The sequence below is a fragment of the Papaver somniferum genome, unplaced genomic scaffold (genome assembly GCF_003573695.1).
Source record: "Papaver somniferum cultivar HN1 unplaced genomic scaffold, ASM357369v1 unplaced-scaffold_21, whole genome shotgun sequence".
NCBI lineage: Eukaryota > Viridiplantae > Streptophyta > Magnoliopsida > Ranunculales > Papaveraceae > Papaver > Papaver somniferum.
This window is the reverse complement of record NW_020631041.1, coordinates 6,910,773-6,930,550: the sequence shown is the minus strand read 5'-3', so window position 1 is coordinate 6,930,550 and position 19,778 is coordinate 6,910,773. Positions and strand designations below refer to the sequence as shown.

At 38.4% G+C, this 19,778-nt stretch overlaps 1 non-coding gene and 2 pseudogenes across 1 annotated transcript; all 3 read right to left on the bottom strand.

Annotated features, from left to right (window-relative positions):
• Window positions 1-1,057: 1,057 nt before the first annotated feature.
• LOC113339431 lies at window positions 1,058-4,278 on the bottom strand (annotated as a pseudogene).
• A 12,222-nt stretch (window positions 4,279-16,500) lies between these two features.
• On the bottom strand, window positions 16,501-16,572 carry TRNAG-UCC. The gene has a single exon. It is a non-coding gene; the product is annotated as a tRNA-Gly (tRNA).
• Window positions 16,573-16,775: 203 nt separating this feature from the next.
• On the bottom strand, window positions 16,776-18,434 carry LOC113339509 (annotated as a pseudogene).
• Between the last annotated feature and the right edge of the window lie 1,344 nt (window positions 18,435-19,778).

The window sequence follows — 19,778 nt, the reverse complement described above, 5'->3', positions numbered from 1 at the left end:
GTCATCTCTGGAGTCTGAGAGGCTGCTGCATCTCCTTCATTAAATTCCTCTTCATCTTCACTTACTAGTTCTTTAGTTGAAGTTGGTTTCCCTGTTTCAATAGGAGGTTGATTCGATGAAGACTGACCTAATTTTTCCTTTTCATTCATGCTTTTATACTAGGAGTTTAATCGACGACAATATTTTATGGAATCGATGATTAATCATTGATTAACAAAGAGAATGGAAGAAGAAGAAAAAAGAAGAAAAATAGAAGAAGAGGGACAGAGAAAGAAGAAGAAGAAAATGAATGGGGGAGGGGGTTCAATTTTCTTTCTTTCAATTCATTTCAATTTTTTTTCATTTAATAATTTCAGTTTTTTTTTTTTTGGATTAGATTAATTAGTTAATGGAAGTGCAGAAGTGTCTTAAATGAAAATGAATGAGGATGTTTTTGAACTTTCGCATAAAACTGATCTCCCCCATACCATTTAATTTCCACATAGCATTTTAAGCCCCCAAAGTCACACCTCCTCAAAGCCCCAATAATAGGATTCTTTTTATTTCTATTGAATAGACGTGCAATGATATCATAGTTTGGATGTAAACTTAATATTAACTGCCAATGATAGAATCCATTAAACTTAGATTCCAAGAAACTTCCATCATTTTCGATTAACTGCCAAAATCACTGGTTTGCTAAATTTAGCATTAAATGCCAATGAAAGAATCACTAAATATGCATGCCAAAGATACATCTCCAGCCAAATCATATTTTTGGAAGTTTCTAGATTTGTCAACTAAATTATCTTGATAAGTATCTCGATTTAAATCCCAGAAAGAAAAAATCTCTAATATTAATTAACTGTCTATCAAGGGAAATAAATTAGATCAGAAAAGTTTAGAAATTTTATACATGGAAAAAAAATACACATACATATATTTGAATCTTCCAAATATTATTGTGATATTATTCAGTAAATACGCGTCATTTATTTCCTTGATCACCCTTAACTAATTGAGAGTTGAGAAGAAGAGGAACAACAGAACAAAAAGGGTTCTTACTTGAGCACGGAAGAAAGCTTAAGCAAGTAGTAGTGAACCACTTGAGATCGATCATTAGTACTGAATCTACTGATAAGAAACTTTACTCCTAAAATTTTACCAATTTCAAACATTCACCAAAGACACAAGTCACAATACCAATTGTTGTCCCAAAAGAAAACATGAGCAAAAGCAAAAATACAAGGAAAATAACATCAACTAATCTGTAATAACAAGTATATCTGGGTGGCCTGTTCTCAAATTCTCCTCTAACACCACAGCCAGACCAGCAGCTCTCTCATTGCCCATCTTGTCAGCAGAAAAGTTTAGTTCTCAATAGTACATGAACAAACTGAATGATTGGAAGGATCTTTAAGATCCTTTGCCATTTAGCCTCTATAACCCAACAAAGAAATATTGACTGAATTCCATAATCTCAGAAGACAGCCAGGAATTCACCATTCTTCATCATGGAAAATCTCCTTCAGGTTAGAAATAAGGTTAGCAGGCAACAAATGTAGATAAGTTTTGGTGGCCGTAGACTGCAGCCACGAAATACATTGACGAGTCAAACATTTAGTCACTCCATCAGCATCTGTGGGAGTACGACACTAGGAAAGGGTTGCGAAAGTGGTGAATGCTGCATCTCTAATAATTCTTCTCTTCTATACTTCAGCCTTTGATCTATTCCAGAAATTACATTTACTTAAAGAATCAATACTGAGAAACAGACAAATGTGTACACGTACATGGGAATAGAGGGAGAGAAAGATCCATACCTACAACAAACCCCTCTTTTCGAAATATTGATGGGGGAGATGGAGACCATTTGCTCTTCTTAGGTTTCAACGGGGAAGTTTTAGAAGTCAATCGCTGTGGAGATGAGTGATCACCGCTATTTGCAACTGCGGAACATATTTGAGCACATTCATGCTTCAATATTATTTGAGGGTGAGTTTCACAGAACAACGAAATGGTATCTTCGGTTAAAAGCCAACACCCTCTCAGATCCAGTGTCTCAAGCGTCGGAGGTGGGTTGAACATGCAGAGGCCATCATTAGTCAATACAGCACCACGAATCCCAAGAAATCTTAGGTTTCGTAGAGATGCAATTGAATGCAGTGACATATGTGTAAGGAAATCACTTTTCAAACACAAGGTCTTTAATCCCTGCAACTTGGAGAGGGGTTGGAGAGCCTCATCTTTAATGTGCGTTTCCTCCAAATCCAACTTTTCTAGATGATTCAGGCTTTGCAACTCAGAAAGTGAGAGCACTTCGTCTTCCTCTTGTCCAGCACGGGAGATGAAACCTGATATCGCAACAATACAATAACTTAGTTTTTCTATATGCATAAAACCGCATATGTAGAAGATAGAATACAAGACTAGAATGAACATGAATAGAACATATTCATTCCAATGCAGAAGTCATACCTTTAATATTTGTGCAACTTAAGTCAATAACCCTCAAGGCAGGCATCATGCTGACATACGAGAGAGCAACATCATTAACCATAGTGCCAGACAATAACAAAGTTTCAAGTTTTGGAACCAGGCCAGCTAATGCCCCTATACCAGCAGAGCTGACTTTTGTGTTGCTGAGATTTAGAGTTCTCAAATTCCCGCCAACTTCAGCAACCAATTCCATAGCGTCATCTTCAATTTTACAAAAGCTGACATTCAAGTGAATAAGTGCATCCATTCTATCCAAGAACCGAAAATCATGAACTGAAGAATTGGATACATCCAACAACGACAATTGACTTTTTTCAATATTTGAAAATACTTCATGGACATATAGGACTGCAGCCCCATGGATAAGAAGTTCTTTCAGGGGAGTTTTAACGCCACAATCACCTTCCATAACAGACTCGATGGTGCAGTTACTCATGTTCAAGCATGTTATAGATGGCAGCCTTGCAAAAATAGTGACATTCGTCCAAGCAAGATTCAAGTAATTTAAATTCGGAAACTTTTGCAGAACAACAGCTCCTTTGTTAGATATATTACTCCCCCATAGATCCAGGTATTCCAGCTTAGTCAACACCTACAACAACGAGAACCTTTATAATCAGTCAAATACACTTAAAGAATGCCAGAAATTAAAATCAGTAAATGTTTAGCGGAATGTATCACATAACTAAACCTTCCATGATTATCCATTTGACAAACTTTATTAGCCGATATTTCCAACTATACTTCATTATCTATCAACTACAAATTACAAGTTTGATTATAAACTACAATACCTGGAGTGAGGATAATGCGCGGTCAGTGACAGGTAGCCCACCCAAATCCAACTTCGACAAATTCACAAGAGAAGACAGCAATGCAACCCCATTTTCCGTAACACCAGTCTCGGAAATGCATAATTTCTTTAAGTTTGGCACAGATAAAAGATGCTTAATCCCAGCATCATTAACCTTAACACATCTAGACAAGTCCAGTTCCTTCAAGGTCTCCATCCCTAAGATCAAAATGCAGCATTTCAAACCAATCATTCCCAAACCAAACCAACTAAAACTAGCAATGCCTATATCAACACAAAATGACAGATATTACCAGCAATAGGCCAGAGTGCAGAACTATTGATAGCTCGGCAATCCGCAAGATTCAACGTACGAAGGGACACGAATCCACCAATGCATCCACATTCTCATTCTTTAAATCAATCTCCTCCACACTATACTGAAAAACCCTACAAAACCCAGATCAAAATTCCACAAATTTCTCAGTTTTCCAGCTGCAAAACTCAATTAAATCGAATCAACATTCAACAAATTTCTTGAATTTCCAGCTGCAGAACTCAATTAAAACCAACAAAAGTATGAACTTTAACAAACCCACATCAAATTCAATAAATCTATCAATTTTTTCCAGCTGCAAACAAGCTCAATTAAGTCAAATAAAAATTTGAGCTTTAATCTAGAAATGGAAACCCCCAGAGACAAACTTACTCAAGTAATGAAGGATTGAGGAGTTTTCGTTGAAGAAGACGATGAAGAAGAGATTGAGATAATTGATTTGGCATACTTTCAAGTGTTCTTCTTTGTCTTCTCCATGTTTCTATGCTTTCTTTACTTTCAGTTGCTGCTTCCAAACATAACCACACCAAATCATTTTTGGTTTCCATTTTCTTTCAGAATTGATAATCTTGATCTTCAATTTTTGTACAAAGAATTAGCAGATAGTTAAGAAATTTAATTGCTTTTTTCTTCTCTGTGTTTCTCTTGGAGTTCTGTTGTTTGGGGAAGAAACAAGGGTATTGAAAAGGGAACAAGAAGAAGAAGACTATGACGGTGTATATCGAGCCAGCCCGGATTGGACGGTTTGTCAATGTAGTAGATGCACATTCAGTATGTCGGGCCAAAACCGGCAATTTCAAGTAATACGGGCCAGATTGAGACGATTTTCTTACGTAAAAGTAGCAGGGCTGTAAATGATAGCTGAAAATACTCCGTCTTCCTGTATCCAGAGTCTGGTTGTAACAGTAGGCATCCAAAGCTTGTTACATCTTATTATTGGCATCCAAAGCTTGTTACATCTTATTATTGGCCGCCTTTTCTGGTCTGGTTAGCTTAAATGGATGGGTTCATGTTGTTCCAAAAATATTAGCAAATATTTCCAATAATAATGCATTATCGACCTAGTAGGCCAAGCCACGTTAAAACGGCCTTGTCACAGGAAGCAAAAAGGAAACATCAATATTATTTATTTATTTTTTTGAAGCATGAAAGCGAAAAATAGAATTAGAAAGCGATTACACGTGGATGTCTTGTACCCACTGAGTCATTTTTAAAAATTTGATCGATAAAAGGTGGGATTGCCCGGTCCCATATTGTTGTCGAGAGGTTCCCTGCTTGGCTTCCATCAGCTCCGTAGTTTGCTAAACCATCTACTACTTGATTTCCTTCTCTATAGTTATGTTGAATAACCCAATGTGGGATTCGTTGTAATTTCTGTTTTATTTCGGAAATCATTTCTGACATACACCATGGGGCTTCTACGTCGGTTTTTATAAAGCGCATCAAATTTTCTGAATCTGTTTCGAACATAACCTTTTGGCCATTGTCTTTTCGTTGCCAGTCTTGAAGCCAACAGAATTGCCCACGTTTCAACTATTAGGGTTATAGTTGTTCCTAGTGGTTGTGCTAGTGCTATCACAATTTGAGAACTCGAGTCCCTGCAAATAAATCCGTCGTCCGCCATTCCTAAGTGTCCCCTCGCAACTCCATTTGTGTTAATCTTTAACCAGTCATGTTCCGGTCTGCTCCATCTTGTTAGTATTGTTTTTGCTCATCTGATATTTACTGTCGTGGCTGTAGTCGGTTGTTCTCCAGGTAAAACTGGGGGTATTACCTTTTTTGCCCAATCGGATTCCTGTTGCTTCCTCCGAGTTTGTGCCAGAGTGTTGTCCGAAGTTGTATGTTTATGGTTGAAAACTAGATTATTTATGGATGTCCATAGGGTCCATAAGAGAAAGCATACATTTGATATTTATGAGATGTGGTTGGCTTGTTGTAAAACCTGTGAGATGGTTGATCGGTTATTTATGGATATGAGGGAGAAGTATTGGTCTGGGATGTTGATAAAGAAGCTAAAAGGTTGTTCCAGGTAGTTGTCGCCATTGGGTAGTGAATAAGCATGTGTGTTGTTGTTTCTGGTTCATTATTGCAGCGGGGCCATTGGTTGGAGTTGGTGAGATTAATACGGTGTAAAATAGAATAGGTCGGCAGACCTTCATTTATAGCTTTCTATAAGAAAGCTGAAGTTTTTGTGGACAAGGTAATTTTCATATGAATTTGGTAGGTGGGAGGGGATTTAGGTTGTGATGGATGTCTTGTTATATTAGACAGTTGTAACCAGTGGCAGTTGTGTATTTTCCAGATTTTTAATGTGGCCAAAGCATTTTGTCTTGAGGCATGTTTTGGGGAATGTTGATGTTGATAATTTGTTGGAAAACATTTGGAGGTAGGTGGATCAGTTGTTCGTGATTCCATGTACGGGTGAGAGGGTCAATGAGATCAGCCACTGTTTGTATTGGGTAGCATTGGATTGGGTCAAGGTTTTGAATATGAGGAATCTAAGTCGCTTGGATAGGAGTGTTCAAACCGTTTCTGATTTGGTGAAATAAGAATTGTTGAATTTTTGGGATTATTGAAGCCATTTGTTTCCATTGTGGGATGGAAGTTGAAGGAGTTGGAGTATTTCCTTGAAAAATCGTTTTATTCTGCAGATATTTATCAGTGTATAATCTGGAGCAAATGGAGTTGAGATGGCTATGGATATTCCAAATTCTCTTCATCAATAAGGCTTTATTGTGATGGCTACTTTTCTGGATGCCAAGACCTCCTATCGATATGGGTTTGTTTAGTTTGGACCATCTTAATGGGTGAAATTTTCTAACTGATGAGTCATGTCCCCATATAAAATTCTAGCTATCTGATCTATCTGTTTGTGTATGTGGATATGGAATAGTTGTGTTTGCATTAGGTGGTTGGAAGTAGGTAATAAGGAGGTTTTGATGAGTACTAACCTTCCCATTTGATTAAGGTATTTAGTCATCCATCCTTGAGATTTTCGAGCCAACCGTTGAAGGAGAGGTTCAAAAATGTGACTGGAAGTTCTTCCATGTTTGAATTTTACTCCCAGATATATTGGTGATGTTGTCGATGTTGGCATGTCAAAGAATTGCTTGATCTCGTCCAGCAGTGGTTGTTGTAGTCGTGGTGATGAATTATCGTGGATTTTACTGTGTTGATTTCTTTACGTGCTGAAGAGTTGTAGGCTTGAAGTAGTTTCTGAAGGTGGCTATTGCTTTCTCGCGAAGCCTTATAAGTGATTAGTAGGTCATCTGCATACATCAAATGCAGAATAGGTGGGGCTTTCTGAGAAATGTTTAATCCTCTCACTAGATTTTGTGCTTCCAGGTTTTCCAATTTTTTTGAAAGGATTTCTACACAAATTATGAAAATATTAGAGGATAAAGGGTCCCTGTTTGATGCCTCTAGTAGGGGTGATGTATCCGTGTGGAGTGTCACATATGTTAATTGAATAAGTGACTGAAGTGATACATAACATGATGTAATCTACAAATATGGTTGGAAACCCCATCTTTATAAAAGTTGTTTTGATGAATCCTCAATCTAAGCTATCATAAGCTTTCTTGATATCTAGCTTAAGAGCAATTTTTTCGGATCTTTGGTGAGAAATGAAAATTTAATGTGATGGAAAAGTTCTCCTGCAATTGCGATGTTATCATGAATTGATCGTTGTGGGACAAAAGCACTCTGATATGGCTTATTAAAAATAGGAGGAGCGGGCGAATGCGATTTACTAATATTTTTGAGATAAATTTATATACTACATTGCATAGGCTGATTGGTCTGAATTGGGAAGGTTTTGATGGGTGTTTTATTTTTAGGATGAGGGTGATATTGGTATGGTTCATGAGAGGATGAATATTTAGATTGTAAAAAAAACTGTGTACCATGCATGGATATTAGATGTTGATGCGTTGTTTTCCAAAAAACTTTGAAAAAATTACTGGTATACCCATCGGGTCCTGGAGCACTTTCTGAATTGATGGAGAAGAGAGCCTGTTTGATTTCCGCTATAGATACTTCTTGTGTGAGTTGAGAGCACTGTCTTGAAGATAGTCTAGGTGTGATATGTGCAAAAATCCCCTCGTCTATTGTTGTACTTGTGCCTATATATTGTTCCGTAAAATGGCCAAGAATTATTCGAATAACCTGATCTTTATCACTGACCCAGTTGTTTTGTTGATCCTGCAATTGCTGGATGTTATTGCAACTTTGGTGTACGGTGGATTTTGTGTGGAAGAAGGTTGTATTGGCGTCCCCTGATTGAATCCATTTGGACTTCTGTTTCCAATATGTTGCATGACATTGTAGTAAATTTAGGTGATGCGTTCGAAGCTGCTTTTCATGATTTATTCAATAGTCAAGTTAGGCATCCGTTCACATCGCACATTGATGTTGTGACATTTTAGTTTGAGCGGTAGATTTTTTTATTAGAGTTAGAAGGTGTCCAAACGTTTCCTTATTCCATTTCATAAGGACTTCACAAGTTGAAATTAGCTTTAATTGAAGGTTTAAGGCAGGTTCCGGGTCATTTTGATGATTTCAAGCCGTCTCAACTATCTGCTTGAGTTGTGGATGCATTAGCCAAAGGTGCTCGAACTTGTAGCTTTTTTTCCCTTGCATTCAATTGCCTTGGTGTGAAGCAAAATTGGAGCATGATCAGACGTTGTTTTTGGAAGATGAGTAATGTCCGCATTGGGATTGGTCGTACGCCAATGTTGCGTAGCGATAGATCGATGTAGTATTTCCATGACATTATCTTGTCCTTGTTGATTGTTTGTCCATGTTTATGGATCCCCGCGGAATCCTAAATTCATAAATCTCATTTGATCTAGTATTGTGAGAAAAGGTTGTGTCTGGGCATATGTTACTTGCCTTCCTCCTATCTTTTCTGATTGGCTCAGTACTTCGTTGAAATATCCTATTAATACCCACGGTGTTGTGTTGTTGATTTCAGGGAATATTATGGGGAAATCCTGCCAAAAGTCTTGTCTTGCGTCCGCGTGAGGTGGGCCGTAGATTCCGGTGCAGACCCATGGTTGACCTTGATCTGGCTGTGTAATGATGACGTGAATGTAGCTTTGGCATTGACGTATAACTGGAACATTTAAATTATTCTTCCACATAAGACATAATCCACCTCTTCTGTCAATCTTGGAACAGTGGTATGATTTTGGAATTGAAGGGACTGGGCAATCATGGACATGTTGTCTGCATTAGCTAACGTTTCTGAAAGGAAAAGCAAATTGGGATTGTGGAGGGAAATAAGGCCTTTTAGATGCTGAGTGGTTGGAGGGTTGTTAATTCCTCGCAATTCCAGGCCAGGATACTCATGATGAAGAGAATATATAATCTGAAGGAGAGTTATACAAGGGGAGGTTCTAAAAAATGAGTGAGAATGGATTGTAAGTTGGGATTAATTTGCAAACAAGATTGAATGGATTGGTCTTTGCGTTTAACTACGGGGAATAAAAAGGCCAGGAACGGATCGGATGATTAGGAAAAATAAAATGAAGGTTTGAAGTTGATTGAATGGAAGAGAAAATTCATCAAATATGGATTCAGTAGATGTTTGCCCGCTATTGTAGATTACGGATGATTAGTTCACAACCAGGAATGAAACAGAATAGTGTAACAACAAAACAAGGTAAGATAGGGTCAGCTGGTAAGTGAAAAAACATACGCAAGAAATCTAGGCAATGTATGCAGATGAAAACTTGAAAGTTGAGAAAACCAAATCAGTTCACTAGTATACTAACTACGACTGCGTTAAATCTGGACTATCCCAAAAGCACTCTACGGCACAGTATTAATTATGATTAACAAGAGATACTTTTAGGTTATACAAGACTAATATACAGTAGTAGTAAAATGATGCAACAAGCCAAAGCCCAAAAGCACTCTGCAGGTACAGAGAGGATAAGATACATACACTGATATCGAATTTTATAGAAATGCATGAATAAAATGTGAGCCTAATAGGTAATCTAAACTACTATATCTAAGTTTAAGTGCAGATATGAAGGTAATAAAACTAGATGCTTAATACACTAAGTAGCAAGATATAAACCAAAAAAAAAGGGATCCCCCGGCCCCGGATGTGTCATTGAATAGAAACTGAGTGAGATTTCATTTAGTGCGTTGATGAGTCAACGTAACTAGTTGGCTGGTTGTTGATTGGTTATGTGTTGCTGCTGCTGCTATCGTAGTTGATATTGTTGCTTCTAGGTCTGTTGATGTAGTGACCAGATTGTTGGACTGCCGAAGATTTAAATCTCTTTTCTGGTGTGCCTTGAGATCTCCAATGTTTTAGTGCTTCATTTTTTACTCTTCTTGAGATAGCCAATCATGCTGAGGTACCAATGTCATTGCTGTTGAGATATGTTTGGTGATCAGGATTGATTCTCTTATGACCATGTCCAGTTAGCATGCTTGAAGAGCTTGAGAATGAGTCTGAAACCATGTCAAAATCCTCTTCGGTGTCAGCTGTTATGAAATTGATAGGACTATGTTGAGGATGGCGTTGTTGTTGAGTTGTTTCCTCTGCTGCCTGCAAAGGTCTGTGCAATTGTAGAGATTCATCTTCAGCATCAGGTGTGGAGTTGCCATTGGTTGTAATCCTTCTAGAGAGATCTTCTGAGTCAGTTCTTTCAGAATCTGTGGACATATAACAGTTGAAGCCTCTTTGGTTATATCCTTCAAAATCTTGTTCTTCTTTTGAGAAAGAGATAGCAGATTGATCCTGGCCCGAGGAAATAGGTGAAGGGTGAACTTCTAAGCTCCAATCACTCCAGTTTCTCCAACCTGGATCTGGGTCATCTATATCAACATTAAATCTTGGTTTAGGGGTCCAGCAGACCCAACAGGACAGAGAAGATCCGAATACTGGGCATGAATATCACCTATCAGTTCAGAAAAATCAAAACTCTTCACTGTCCCCCCATTGGAAAATATATAGTATTCCTTTTTAATGAGTTTTACTATTTGTAAATATCTTTATTATAAATTTTCATATTTTTTAATATATAAAATGAGTCCACTTTATTCTGTTTATTATAAAAGTTAAAAATAATAATAATGGTGTTTTCTCTTTTTCTCTAAATCCCCTCGTTTTCTTTTTGATCCCAAGAAGAAATTTGATTACTAGACGGAATGAATTACAAAGATTCTATCCTCCTCCACTGCAGTCGCAACGAAGTTGGGAGGATTTGTTATCCATGAGTTCGAAATTTTAAAAACTCTCATATGCCTAACCATTTTTCCAGCTGGCTTATTACAATATCTATTATTCCCTCCGGTCCACATTAGATGATGTTTTTGAAGTTTTCATGCAGATTAATAAATGGAGAGAGATATGAATATTTTCCATCTATACCCTGGAGAAAAGTCATCAAACATTAATTACTATTAGTGCATTTAAAAATAAATTTATAGTTCCAAGACAAAATGTTAGGGTGTTATTGGAAGTTTTGTGGAAAAATATGAAAACCTTCAAGTATTGTGGATCAAAAAAATAACCCTAAAACATCATCTAAAATGGAACGGAGGGAGTAATAAACTTGCACTTCCATAATGGATTTCTGCTAAACATAAATTTTATATCTAGAATGAGTGCTTAGTTCTCACATGCAACTTTGTCATGGTCTCTGTCAGTAAGAGTATTCAATCAGTTACAGAAGACTCTCAACTATCTCCTAAGACTACGGAAGCCGTTTCTCAAGAGTCAAGTCATCAACAGATCACTCCGACTATTCTCTAGGATCTTACTTGTATTTCTGTTTATCAGTTTCTCTGAATAATGTACTTGGAAATAATATAAATACAAGAGAATAATCTCCACATTAAGTGTGGAAGATTTCCTACCCAAATATTACATTCTAGCTTGGTATCAGCCATTCGATCCAAGTCTAGCTTCCGCAACTATCAACAAAAAAAAAACCCAATAAAAAAAAAACCTAAAAACATCAACAACAATGGCAGAAGCTACAAATGCTCTTCGCCAAGTACAAATCCATCACCTAGTCACCTTGAAACATACAGAAACTAATCATATATTATGGAAGGCTCAATTCAAGCCTATCTTGAAAGGTTATGATTTAACAGGGTTTATCGATGGAACAAAAGTAAAACCACCAAGAAATCTTCCAGAGAGTGAAGATATCAATCCTACATTCACGGCATATGAACACCAAGATTCTCTGATCGTTGGTTGGATGAATTCAACCTTGGCACCTGAAGTACTCAGTGTAGTTGCAGATCTTGATACTGCAAAGGCGATATGGGACACATTGGAGTCCGAGTTTTCCCCAAAAACATTTGTTCACCAAATGAATTTCAAGAGACAGCTTCATAACTTGAACAAAGGTAATAAGACTTTGAAGGCTTATTTAAATGATGCTAAGCGTTTATTTGATCAACTTGCAGCAACTGGATACACCGTACCATCTCATAAGATGAAGCAGTCCATTTGCAATGGATTAAATCATGCTTATGATCCCATTTTTACTTCCTTGAGCACTGCTGACATAATGGATATTGCTACTTTCAATACTCATCTTCTGACATTTGAGATGAGGCTTGAACATTAGATGAATCAGATACAACAGCCAGTTTCCAATGTTGTCACTTCATCCTTCTCGTCTGCAAGCAGGAATGCACCAAGAGGGGTTCCAAATCAACCAAGAGGACCATATCAGCCGAACAAAAACAATCGCCGTCCCCAACAGCCCCAGAGGTCTGCTGCTCAGGGTCCAATATTCTGTCAGATTTGCAAGAAGCGCAACCATACTGCAGATCGATGCTGGTTTCGCTACAATAAAGGTACCACACAACAAAACAAGGCACCTGAAGCTTATATTGCCTTACCTGGTTGACAAGCTGATGGAAAATGTGTTACTTATACTGGTGCTACGCATCATTTAACCGCTGATGTCAACAATTTATGCATTCCACATGAGTATGAAGGAACAGATCAAGTTCGAGTTGGTAATGGCACTGGTCTTGAAATTGCGCGTATTGGTAACACTACATTCACTCATAATTCACTCTGCTTTGTTTTAAATCATGTGTATCATGTCCCAAAGATAAAAAGAAATCTTCTATCGGTTTCTCAGTTCTGCAAAGATAATTGTGTTTTCTTTGAGTTTCACACCAACTGTTTTGTTGTGAAGGACAAATGCACAGGAGCAACGTTGCTAAAGGGGAGGAATGAGAATGGGTTATATATTTTCGATGAAATAGGTGACATCAATCACTCCAAATCTCCAAAGACTTATCTCTCAGCCAGTTTACCTGTCTGGCATCAGCGCCTTGGTCATCCAATGCTAGGCACTGTTTCAAAAATAATTAGAAAATTTTCACTTCCTGTTTTAAATAAGAAGTTTGAATACTGTCACTCTTGTCATGTTAACAAGAGTAAGAAGCTTCCTTTTTCTCTCGGTACTACCAGTTTTGAGAGACCTTTAAGTCTTGTTGTTTCTGATATTTGGGTGTCTCCACAAATTTCTAGAAATGGTTTCCGTTACTACATGTTGTTAATGAATGTTTTCTCTCATTATACTTGGGTTTTTCCTATGGTTCAACGATCTGATGCATTCAATATTTTTGTTCATTTTCACAAACAAGTAGAAAACTTAACTGGTCATAAAATCCAAATATTTCAATCTGAACATGCTTTTGAATACAAAAAGATCACTTCTTATCTTAAATGATTCTGGCATTCAGCATAGATTTTCTTGTCCCCATACATCTGCTCAAAATGGCCTTGTAGAGCGTCGTATTAGGCACGTCACAGAGAGTGGCCTTGCACTATTGTTTCATGCTCACCTGCTAAAGGAATTTTGGTCTGAGGCGTTTACAATAGTCTGCTATCTTATCAATGGAGTACCAAAGTTGTCTTTTGATACAAAAACACCTCTTGAACTGCTTTTTAATAAGCAACCAGATTATCAATTTTTGCGTGTTTTCGGCTGTCTTGCTTATCCTTGCCTCGGATCTTACAATGCACATAAATTAGAAACAAGATCCCTAACCTGTGTGTTTCTAGGTTATAGTGCAGCTCATAAAGGCTATGTTTGCCTTCATCTGCCAACTAACAGGCAATACATTTCACGTCATGTGAGATTTGAAGAAACCATATTCCCATTCTCTCCTAAACAACAGCAAGCTCCTGAGATTTGTCAACAAAATCCAACTGCAACAAGTACGGATCTTCTTGGCTCAGCTATTTTCAAGCAAACTCCGCAAGTGAAACTTCAACTTCAACAGCCGGCATCGCCTGAACCAAACTCTCCAGCACCAGATCAGGATTCACCAATACACTCTCCTGTTGCATCAGCTGAGATCTGTTCTCCTGTAGAGTCTTAATCTGCCAATGATTCTGGTGCACAGTCATCAACAGAACCACAGTTACAAGGTCAAACCATGGTGACTCGAGCTAAAGAAGGTATTGAAAAACCAATCAGAAAGTTATGTCTAATAACTACTAAGTATCCTTTGTTTGATAAAGACTTCATGGAACCCACTTGCTACTCTAAGGCATGCAAGATACCTGAATGGAGAGATGCAATGGACACTCAGATTAATGCACTTATCCGTAATGGAACTTACTCACTGGTGAAGTATGTATATGGCATGAATGTTGTAGGCTCTAAATGGGTTTATCATATTAAACGAAACCCAGATGGAACTTTACAGTGTCGCAAAGCAAGTTTGGTGGCCATAGGTTTTACTCAGCAAGAAAGGGTAGATTTTGGTGAAACATTCTCTCCGGTTATAAAACCCTGTACAATCAGGCTTGTGATCTCCCTGGCTGTGATGAATAAATGACAGTTGCGTCAGCTAGATGTTGAAAACGCTTTTCTGCATGGTATTTTGGAGGAGGAAGTGTACATGAAACAGGCTGCTGGCTATGTGGATCCGAACTATCCCGATCATGTGTGCAGGTTGCATAAATCATTATATGGACTCAAGCAGGCGCCCCATGCATGGTTTTCTCGTCTCAGCATTCATCTTCTTCAGCTAGGGTTCACAGCTTCAGTTGCAGACTCCCCTCTTTTCATCCAGAAGTCAAAAGGCTGTACTACTTACGTTTTAATTTACGTCGATGACATCATTGTAACTGGATCTAACCCTAAGTTAATTGATCAGTTGGTGACAGATTTGGGTGTTGCTTTTGCTTTCAAAGACATGGGTACTTTGTCTTACTTTCTTGGTGTTGAGGTGCTGACGCAGGGAAATAGCCTGGTAGTTTCTCAAAGAAAATATATATTAGATTTGCTTCTCGCACATAGATGGATGGAATTAAGCCTGTCTGCACTCCTCTGGCAGCAAATACAAGACTTCATCGTCAAGGTACTGACAAATTTCTGGATCCTACGCTATAGAAAAGTGTCGTAGGGGCGTTGCAGTATCTACATATTACTAGACCTGACATCGCAGTGGCTGTAAACAAGGCTTGTCAGTATATGCATGAGCCATATGTGGAGCATTGGGAACTGGTGAAGCGTATCTTGCGATACTTGAAGCAGACTATTGACTATGGTTTGTTTTTCAAACCTGAAAAGGATTACTCTCTTAATGCTTACTCTGATGCAGATTGGGCTGGGAGTTTAGATGATCGCAGATCAACTAGTGGGTACTGCATCTACTTTGGGGGAAATCTAATTTCTTGGACTGCAAAGAAGCCAAAGACTTTTTCGAAGTCTAACACCAAATAAGAATATCGTGGCATAGCTATTGCCACTTCATAACTCATATGGATCCAATCTTTGTTGAAGGAATTGGGAATTAATACATCTACACCCTCATTATGGTGTGATACCCTAGGAGACACTTATCTGACGGTAAATCCAGTTTTCCATGCACGAACAAAGCATATAGAGATCGACTACCACTTTGTTCGTGAGCGTGTAGCAGGCAAACTACTAAATGTGCAGTTCATCAGCTCCCGGGATCAACTAGCTGACATCTTCACAAAGAGGTTATCTTCACCTAGATTTCAATATATCAGAGGCAAGTTAAACATCCGTCAAGTCCAGTTTAACTTGAGGGAAGGTGTCAGTAAGAGTATTCAATCAGTTACAGAAGATTCTCAACTATCTCCTCAGACTACGGAAGCCGTTTCTCAAGAGTCAAGTCATCAACAGATCACTCCGACTATTCTCTAGGATCTTACTTGTATTTTTGTTTATCAGTTTCTCTGAATAATGTACTTGGAAACAATGTAAATACAAGAGAATAATCTCCACATTAAGTGTGGAAGAAGATTTCCTATCCAAATATCACATTCTAGCTGTCTCCATTGACGGAGTAATTAGACATGTAGAAGAAGCTAATCAATCAAGATTGAAAAACCGATTTTTTGGGTGAGTCGACTCATATGGTCGCCTGATCCTCTTCTAAATCCCCTTGTACATCCCATGCTTTCGAGGAGAGCAAACGGGCATTTCATCTTATTTGGTTTTAGATCACGGTTTTTTGTCGTTATCATTATACACAATTTCTCCACTACATCAATAGAGAGGATAATACCCGAGGAAGAAAAGTTTGAACGTTCTTGTCACATGGAACGAAAGGTAGTAGCTGGCTCTTAAAAATCGATATTTTTGAAATGTCACCTAATGTGTTGTTTATTAAGTTGGAAACGGTAAGTTATGTTTTAATAAGACAAAACATTCAGGAAAATTTTTATTCTCGACCCAAATACAGAATTGACGAATATTTTGATTAAATGTTGCACGGACATTGTACTTGGATCAACTCCTTTTTTGTGTATTATTAATAACGTCTTTTAATTTGTTTAAAGTGGCTGATTGTTACTGATCTTTAGAAATTGATGAGCTTGTAGTGATATAAGAGAAAGAAGGAAAAAAAATGCGTCTACCGGGAGTCGAACCCGGGTCTATTGCTTGGAAGGCAATCATCCTAACCGTTGGACTACAAACGCTTGAGTTTTCAATTCAAAACCAAGAACAACCTAGCAGCTAAATCGATGTATAGTTCATGAAATGGGCTAAAGACTTCCAGCAAACTAATTTGGATTTTGACTATTGAAGCTGAAGACATAAGCATGCTCAGTTTTCTCAAAGGAAGGTCCCAAAAAAAGATTCCCTAATTTACCATGGCAGTAATAGTATATGCATCATGGAACTATAAACAATATTCGCAAAGATTCCCTAATTTACCATGGTAGTATATGCATCTTTGAGATATACTGTGAATAAGGTAACTTGTTCGCTCAGAGAATGTTAAATGGGGTAATTTTACCTGGTGAGCTCTGCAAATAAGGTCATGGACCCATGGTCTTCAAGAAAGTCGGTTATACTGTCAGACTCGAATGTACAGGATACACCTCTGTTATTCTCTCCCCAACCATCAAAGTCTTTGTCCAGATCACCCCATAGTAGGTCATAGAGAAGGCCATCACCTGATATATCCACCAGTCCAGATATATCCCTAATCTGATCAAATTTCTTCAAGCGAGGAGACAATCCAACAAAAAATTCTGTCCATCAATTTAAGCAGCTACCGGTAGGCAGGTAAAGCAGTCACAAAAAGTCTTCTAAAATACAGCATTAAATCTCTTACACTCATCATAGAATCCACATATACGGCTAATAGAATCCTTCTATTTTAATTTTGTATGCGAGAAGAAGGCATATCGTCTCTATGCTGTATTCACCTCGGTCAACAGAGTCACCCAGGAACAAGTAGTTTGTTTCAGCAGTCAGAAGGCAGTCCAGCACATTCAGAAAGATGGAGAAGATCCGAACACTGGCCATGAATATCACCTGGAAAAACCGAAACTCTTCACTGTCCCTTCATTGGAAAATGAAACAATTAGAAAATATTGTACCATACTCAATTCTATGTCTGGATAATATAGGTATGCTAATCTAGGTGGGCAGGTGATATCTTACATCCATTAACATTGCAAAATCTGGCTCCCAAATGCAAAGTAATCTAAGTTTAGAAAAATAATGGATGTGCCTTATATTCTGGAACCCCAAGAAAAGCAGTCCCATAGCAGTTCTTAAGCTCTGGCCCTATAAAAACACTATCAAAATTACCTTACTTCATAGAATAGTATCACATCGTTAGCTGAACCAATCACCTAATAAAACCTTGTATTATTATCAATTTGACAAAATTTGACAAAATTTATTAGCAGATATCTCCAACTATAGTTCATTATCGACCAACTACAAACTAAAAGTTCAATTAAAGACCTAGATTGAAGATAATGCACAATCAATGACAGGGATCCCACTCAAATCCAACTTCGACAAATTCACAAGAAAGGGCAGCAATGCAACCCCATTATCCGTAACACCAGTCTCAGAGATGCATAATTTCTCTAAGTTTGGCACAGACAGAAGATGATTAATCCCACCATTATTAACCTTGTCAACACCTGTGAAAGTCTGCGGGCATCCAACTCAAAACCAATTGGAAATGAGTGGAGTGTCCTTCCATATTATATTTAAGTTAACTATGTAATTATTAGCAATGTGGACTATTGTCCTTCCACACGCCCCCTCACGTGTAAGGCACGTGCATCTACGTACGTCATTTGGGCACAGAGGCAAAACTCGGGCCCAATTCTGATACCATGTTAAAGTCTGCGGGCATCCAACTCAAAACCAATTGGCAATGAGTGGAGAGGCTCTTTTATATTATATTTAAGTTAATTAAGCGGATTATAGCAATGTGAGATCCCAGGAAATGGTTTGATCAAACCATTTCCTGGGATCTCTTCTGCTCTTCTTCGACTCCTTTTTCTTTTTCCCCTCCTGAAGTACTACACATTGATACCACTCTTAACGCGTTATTTCCATTAGGTTCCGGCAGGGTTTTTCTTCTAGGGTTTAAGGTGTTTTCTGATGCCTTGCTCCATTACCTCTTTGATCCATGCTTCTGCTACCGTGTCTGCTACCCCCGTTGTATTGCATAAATGCCCCTTCAAAGGCTTTGACGGGTGCAAAAATGGCGTTGGCGGTAAGGGTTTACAGAGGGTCTCCCTGTTTAATCATTTGAAGAACGTACATTACAAAAAGGAGAGAGGAATTAACAAATGCCGGGAGAGATTGCGTAGTAAATTTATTGTCTATCATGCCTGGGAATCAACGTTGTTGTATTTAGGGGGTTGGATGTGTACTCATTGTATGCATATTTACAGTTGGGGGAAGAAGTGCACGCACCATGAAACGAAAGTGTTTGCACCATCTACAGTTTCAATATATGGCATTGCAGCTCCAGGTTGCGACACTGACATTGTTTCTGGTGTTGAGACTGATGTAGATGTACCAACTTTGGTGATAGAGTTGTTGAACGAGGTGATTCTAGCTCAAATTCCTACTATCTCAAGTATCCCAGCAAAGTGCAGATTGCAGTTTGGTCGAACTTTCCGGTCAGTGTTGCAGAAGGTGATAGCTTTGCCTGGTGATTTGGCCTCATGGATTCAGCTCCTTCTTTTTCCTATATGCACTCTTCATGTTTCTCTTTGCAGTCAATAGGAAACCGGTAGTTCTAGGAGGAAGTTACAGATTAAATCTATTAATCTGGCACTACGTCAATGGCTGGAACCCAATGATTGCGTGATGCTGGTTAAAGTTGTTCTAGAAGAACATGAAGAGAGGAAGAAGCTACTTGAGAAGGTTAAGAAGAAGTCCAAGAATGTGAATCAAGAGGCTACTAATCTGAGGTTATGTAGGGACAAACTGAGGAGTGGTTATATGCCGCTGCAATTCGCACTCTTACATACAGTGGAGTTGCGCCTAATAATAAAGACACCTTAGATGAACTGCAGTTTAAACATCCCTCAGCTTCCTTTCCCACAATCCCATCCACTCCACCTTCGCTAGGTGCTATGATATCTTCTACTGAGATGGTTCTTAGTAGATTGAAGAGTTTTCCCAAAGGTACATCCTGTGGGTAGGATGGGCTTCGTGCACAACACCTTCTTGACGTTCTTAGTGGACCGGAGGCTGTTATTTCAGATGAACTAATCGCATCCATCACGGATGTGGATAACTTATGGCTTTCGGGATCATGTCCTTCTGTCTTGGGAGAGTTCGTAGCCAGTGCACCTCTCACCCCACTTATTAAGCCGGGTGGTGGTCTGCGTCCGATTGCAGTTGGCGCTATCTGGAG